The following is a 7514-nucleotide window of genomic DNA, read 5'->3' as shown; positions in this document are numbered from 1 at the left end:
GGGCATGTCAGTCAGGCGGAAATGGAGAAAAAATAAACCCTAGCCTGAAGAAGTTTTCATTTGTACACATTTCCAAAAACAGAAAAAGCCTTAAAAGTCATTACAAATACAGTACATCAAAACATAAGAATGAAGTACAGAATCCTACCAACTAATATCAACACTTATATTTAGTTTAGGATAATTTTTCTGCCTTCTGTAAGTTTAAGAAACATTACCTTGTGCCTTGTAATTCCGTTACCAAAACCCCACATATCTTTAGGATATTTTCTAATTTCTCTCCCTCATGGGGAGGGAGGATAACAAAAGTTCACAGAAGTAACAAGGTTGACCTATCAATTAGTTAGTGTTTTTAGTGATATACATTTTGTTTATTAATTATTAAGATAATTTCTGCAACTTATTTGGCTACAATGTGAAATCCTAGTAGTCAAAAAACCAGTGCTGGGTCACCTGCTATTGTCCTACCGTCACTGACATACTGTTAAGTTCAGCTCATTACTGTTTTCTTTCTCTTTCTGTCATCTGATGGTCAAAGCAAGAATGTGAAAAGTCTGGACAACCCCTTTCGCTCTCTCTCTCTTCTCCTCTCTCCAATTAATGTCACCTCTTCCGGCTCTTACTTACACCTACCCATTCTATTTGCTGTAACCAGCATCCTCGCCCACTCAAGAGTAAGTTGAAAGCCTGACTGAGTTTGTGAACCACTGCAGTACAGAAAGAAAAGTAGAATATAATATAGTACTGAGCTCTACTGTACTATACTCTACTTGACTATACTCTACTGTACTGAACTCTACTGTACTGTACTCCACTGTACACTACTGATCTCTACTGTGCTGTGTTTCGATGTCCATACTTGTGAAACATAGACGTCTATGATTGGTTTAAATTTGTCCAGTTCGAACCAAACAAATAGCAGTTTTATTTGGAGGTGGAGTTCATAAAAAAATAATAGCCCGTGTGTAAATAATACCCAAACGTGCAAAGGAGGATATTGCATATTTCTACTTTTGTGTGCCTATTTAGGATACCTCACCATGAAGAGAATGACATTTATATCCATAATTATGCATTTCTGTGTAGTACTGATCAAAGACGCATGATGAAATTCCTTTATCACAATTCTGTTACCGGGTGTAAAAACTTAGCATCTACACAGTTCTCCCAGTAAATATGTTTTTGTAAAATGTTCGGAATAATTTCTGCCATTTTTTTGATAGATCTGTCATTCTCATTGAAAGCAAGTCTATGAAGCGGTAGATCTGTTCTCTCTCCATTATTTCTATGCTTCCCATTCTTAACCTATTTAATCCCATCGGTCACAATAGTGACCGTAAAACAACTTTGCGGTTATAAGGCTCTATAAATGTTACTGAATGATCTATCAATGTATTTCCATCAAATATTGAAATAATAAAGGGTCTCAATGAATGATATGCAGTGTCACATGTTTAGTGTAAAATGTTACATGACCAGAGCTGTTAACTTCCTGGTTGCACCATGAGAAGAGGATGGCTGCATCAAAGCTTCCAAACAAATGGTTAGTAAAGTATGTTAACATAAAGTTAGGACAACGATTTTTGGTACACGTCATCTTTAAGGTGTCTAGTATTGATATATGCATTTGCAATTCCTCAACTTTGTTCAGTGTGGTCATAGAATGTATAAACATGTTGACGGCAACAATAGTGACCGGTGGGATAACACAGTGCATCTAGGTATACACATAGTTATACACATACATAGTTCTTGTTCTACCTGACTTTCTACTCTGTTCTTTCTTTTAGTTTCACTTTGAGTCAAGTTCTGGATATGTTGGATCTAGGTGACTGCCCAGACAAGGCATGCAACATTGCAGTTATCCCTCAAAATGAGAAAGATGCTGTCCTGAGTGATTGTGATAGCGATGGGTCAGATATGGACCTTGAGGGGGAGACAGGCCATTTGCCAGCCAGGTTGTTGAATGTATAGGCTGAACCTACGCAAACAGGTCATGACAGGAACAACTGTATCAGTCATCATTGTGACAAACATACTACCTATGCATCTGAGAAATACAAAGCGCCACTGCACATTGAGTGCTTCAAGATATACCACAGACAGTAGAAAAGGCGATAAGAGCGAATGAAAAAGGGCTGAAAAAGACAATAAAAGAAAAATAGAAAAGTGGATAAAGGGTGAGGAGAAGCAGTACAACAGACTCTAGGAAGAAAAGACAAGTGGATAAAGGGTGAGGAGAAGCAGTACAACAGACTCTAGGAAGAAAAGAAAAGTGGATAAAGGGGGAGGAGAAGCAGTACAACGGACTCTAGGAAGAAAAGAAAAGTGGATAAAGGGTGAGGAGAAGCAGTACAACGGACTCTAGGAAGAAAAGACAAGTGGATAAAGGGTGAGGAGAAGCAGTACAACGGACTCTAGGAAGAAAAGAAAAGTGGATAAAGGGGGAGGAGAAGCAGTACAACGGACTCTAGGAAGAAAAGAAAAGTGGATAAAGGGGGAGGAGAAGCAGTACAACAGACTCTAGGAAGAAAAGACAAGTGGATAAAGGGTGAGGAGAAGCAGTACAACGGACTCTAGGAAGAAAAGAAAAGTGGATAAAGGGGGAGGAGAAGCAGTACAACAGACTCTAGGAAGAAAAGACAAGTGGATAAAGGGGGAGGAGAAGCAGTACAACAGACTCTAGGAAGAAAAGACAAGTGGATAAAGGGTGAGGAGAAGCAGTACAACGGACTCTAGGAAGAAAAGAAAAGTGGATAAAGGGGGAGGAGAAGCAGTACAACAGACTCTAGGAAGAAAAGACAAGTGGATAAAGGGGGAGGAGAAGCAGTACAACAGACTCTAGGAAGAAAAGACAAGTGGATAAAGGGGGAGGAGAAGCAGTACAACGGACTCTAGGAAGAAAAGACAAGTGGATAAAGGGTGAGGAGAAGCAGTACAACAGACTCTAGGAAGAAAAGACAAGTGGATAAAGGGTGAGGAGAAGCAGTACAACGGACTCTAGGAAGAAAAGACAAGTGGATAAAGGGTGAGGAGAAGCAGTACAACAGACTCTAGGAAGAAAAGACAAGTGGATAAAGGGTGAGGAGAAGCAGTACAACAGACTCTAGGAAGAAAAGACAAGTGGATAAAGGGTGAGGAGAAGCAGTACAACAGACTCTAGGAAGAAAAGACAAGTGGATAAAGGGTGAGGAGAAGCAGTACAACAGACTCTAGGAAGAAAAGACAAGTGGATAAAGGGTGAGGAGAAGCAGTACAACAGACTCTAGGAAGAAAAGACAAGTGGATAAAGGGTGAGGAGAAGCAGTACAACAGACTCTAGGAAGAAAAGACAAGTGGATAAAGGGGGAGGAGAAGCAGTACAACAGACTCTAGGAAGAAAAGACAAGTGGATAAAGGGTGAGGAGAAGCAGTACAACAGACTCTAGGAAGAAAAGACAAGTGGATAAAGGGTGAGGAGAAGCAGTACAACAGACTCTAGGAAGAAAAGACAAGTGGATAAAGGGTGAGGAGAAGCAGTACAACAGACTCTAGGAAGAAAAGACAAGTGGATAAAGGGTGAGGAGAAGCAGTACAACAGACTCTAGGAAGAAAAGACAAGTGGATAAAGGGTGAGGAGAAGCAGTACAACGGACTCTAGGAAGAAAAGACAAGTGGATAAAGGGTGAGGAGAAGCAGTACAACGGACTCTAGGAAGAAAAGACAAGTGGATAAAGGGGGAGGAGAAGCAGTACAACGGACTCTAGGAAGAAAAGACAAGTGGATAAAGGGTGAGGAGAAGCAGTACAACGGACTCTAGGAAGAAAAGACAAGTGGATAAAGGGTGAGGAGAAGCAGTACAACGGACTCTAGGAAGAAAAGACAAGTGGATAAAGGGGGAGGAGAAGCAGTACAACAGACTCTAGGAAGAAAAGACAAGTGGATAAAGGGTGAGGAGAAGCAGTACAACAGACTCTAGGAAGAAAAGACAAGTGGATAAAGGGTGAGGAGAAGCAGTACAACGGACTCTAGGAAGAAAAGACAAGTGGATAAAGGGTGAGGAGAAGCAGTACAACGGACTCTAGGAAGAAAAGACAAGTGGATAAAGGGTGAGGAGAAGCAGTACAACGGACTCTAGGAAGAAAAGAAAAGTCGACGAAAAAGACAATCAAAATGACTGAAATGTTTTTGGTAAAGAAGGTCAATTGATTCAGGACATACTGTATGACAGTAGGTCTGACAGATCACAGTTTAAAATAGTGATGCACATACTAATCTTGCACTTGGGTCTGAAGCCTAACTCTATAATATATATATATATATATATATATATATATATATATATATATATATATTCATAAGCACTCATAGTGCAGTGGAGCTTTTTATATATATAATTGTATTTTGTTCAGTGTAGGCCTCTACTTGAATGCATATTTGTTAGGAATTTTATGAATAAATGACTAAACAATATCCCCATTTTAAATAGAACTGTAACTAAGTAAACTTATACTCTGTTTTATTATATCTGATTACATTTACATTTACATTTAAGTCATTTAGCAGACGCTCTTATCCCAATATGAATTCATAAGTGAGGGATTGTGGAGCCTGAAACAGGGGGTAATTAAATTAAATAAATACCATTCCAGCCAGGTTGGAGAAGATTGGAAGTGTTTTTTTTTAAGTAAGCAGAAAGGGTACTTAACCTATGGTTGAACCGACTCAACTTAGCACTGGAATGTTCAGATAAAGACATTGTGTATTTTCTTAGGTTTTCCATTAGCTGGAACTGTCTGCTGAAGGGTGATCGATGAAAAACCTTCTGAAGTTATCTCGAATGAACTTTTGAACTGTTGGGAGAAAGAATATTTTATGACCTGTGACGTCATGTTTTGTATATAAACTACTGTTCGTGGTTACATGGCAGCGCGCTCCGAGAATAAATACTATTATCTCATTTTGACAAGACTGGTCTCCATCTATTTTATGCAAATAAGAATCTTACAAATTCTCATAAAATAGACTAAGTGAATTCAATTAATGAAAACATATTGGAATAATGAAATTATACCAACAATAATCTACAGGCTACCTCTATCCTAAATGTTACCTTTATGTTCAGTGGGAAAGAATCACACAACTGCTATACAGTTGTTAGTGAATGTTGCACTAAAATGTCACAATGACAATGTTACAATGAATATTGCACTAAAGTACAAGTTCAAATGTTACAAAGTTTCAATACATATTGCACTAAAGTAACAATGTTAACCGCCATCGATAAAAGACAGTACTGTGCAGCCGTCTTCATCGACCTCGCCAAGGCTTTCGACTCTGTCAATCACCAAATTCTTATCGGCAGACTCAACAGCCTCGGTTTTTCGGATGACTGCCTTGCCTGGTTCACCAATTACTTTACAGACAGAGTTCAGTGTGTCAAATCGGAGGGCATGCTGTCCGGTCCTCTGGCAGTCTCTATGGGGTGCCACAGGGTTCAATTCTCGGGCCGACTCTTTTCTCTGTGTATATCAATGATGTTGCTCTTGCTGCGGGCGATTCCCTGATCCACCTCTACGCAGACGACACCATTCTATATACTTTCGGCCCGTCATTGGACACTGTGCTATCCAACCTCCAAACGAGCTTCAATGCCATACAGCACTCCTTCCGTGGCCTCCAACTGCTCCTAAACGCGAGTAAAACCAAATGCATGCTTTTCAACCGATCGCTGCCTGCACCCGCATGCCCGACTAGCATCACCACCCTGGATGGTTCCAACCTTGAATATGTGGACATCTATAAGTACCTAGGTGTCTGGCTAGACTGCAAACTCTCCTTCCAGACTCACATCAAACATCTCCAATCAAAAATCAAATCCAGAGTCGGCTTTCTATTCCGCAACAAAGCCTCCTTCACTCACGCTGCCAAGCTTACCCTAGTAAAACTGACTATCCTACCGATCCTCGACTTCGGCGATGTCATCTACAAAATGGCTTCCAACACTCTACTCAGCAAACTGGATGCAGTCTATCACAGTGCCATCCGTTTTGTCACTAAAGCACCTTATACCACCCACCACTGCGACTTGTATGCTCTAGTCGGCTGGCCCTCACTACATATTCGTCGCCAGACCCACTGGCTCCAGGTCATCTACAAGTCCATGCTAGGTAAAGCTCCGCCTTATCTCAGTTCACTGGTCACGATGGCAACACCCATCCGTAGCACGCGCTCCAGCAGGTGTATCTCACTGATCATCCCTAAAGCCAACACCTCATTTGGCCGCCTTCGTTCCAGTACTCTGCTGCCTGTGACTGGAACGAATTGCAAAAATCGCTGAAGTTGAGACTTTTATCTCCTCACCAACTTCAAACATCAGCTATCCGAGCAGCTAACCGATCGCTGCAGCTGTACATAGTCTATTGGTAAATAGCTCACCCTTTTCACCTACCTCATTCCCATACTGTTTTTATACTGTTTTTATTTATTTACTTTTCTGCTCTTTGCACACCAATATCTCTACCTGTACATGCCCATCTGATCATTTATCACCAGTGTTAATCTGCAAAATTGTATTATTCGCCTACCTCCTCATGCCTTTTGCACACATTGTATATAGACTGCCCATTTTTTTCTACTGTGTTATTGACTTGCTAAATTGTTTACTCCATGTGTAACTCTGTGTTGTCTGTTCACACTGCTATGCTTTATCTTGGCCAGGTCGCAGTTGCAAATGAGAACTTGTTCTCAACTAGCCTACCTGGTTAAATAAAGGTGAAATAAAAAAATAAAAATAAAAAAATTAAAAAAACAATGTATGTAACCATAAAGAAACAACGTTGAAATATGTTGATGTTTTTTTGTTTGTTTTGTCTTTGCTCTCAGTATTCATATCGTGTTGTATAAGGGTTTTTGATGTGTAAAATAGTCACACTGGAATGTGACCGGGCATTCTAGTGGCAATGCTGGAGACTGCTAGTGACAGAGTTTTAAATGTGTTAATAACTGGGTTGGGATTTATAAGAACTTTGATAACTGCATAGGAGAAATATGTTAATTTAGTATATGTAACATTATCCCATTATGAAACATACTTTTCCACCTACTTTTCCAGTAAAATATCGAAAAATAATGATTGATTACTTCAAAGGGTTACTAATGACACTTGATGTGGATATTTTCATGTCTGGAATAGATTTGGTATTAAATGGGATACGTTTGTTTTTGCGTATTTTACTTTTGGTTTTATACACCAGTTTCAAAAAGCAATAAACAGTAATAACCCATATTTTTGGTTATGAAAAATATATTTCACAGCGTTTTAGATGGTACACGGATTCTCTACACTATACTTTCTTGTTTTGTCACAGAAACTATTAGACTATTTCTGCATAGTGCATCTTTAAAATGAGTTATTATGCATAGTGTTGTATGGTTTGTTAAACTTTGAAATCAATGGTTTTTGTTTGGAAAACATTTTAAGTGAGAAATCTGAGTCTCAGCGCAATTCCGTCACCGTGGAATTGTCCATTCAC

The sequence above is a fragment of the Oncorhynchus keta genome, chromosome 32 (genome assembly GCF_023373465.1).
Source record: "Oncorhynchus keta strain PuntledgeMale-10-30-2019 chromosome 32, Oket_V2, whole genome shotgun sequence".
In the NCBI taxonomy this organism is placed as follows: Eukaryota; Metazoa; Chordata; class Actinopteri; order Salmoniformes; family Salmonidae; genus Oncorhynchus; species Oncorhynchus keta.
This window is presented reverse-complemented; position numbering follows the sequence as displayed.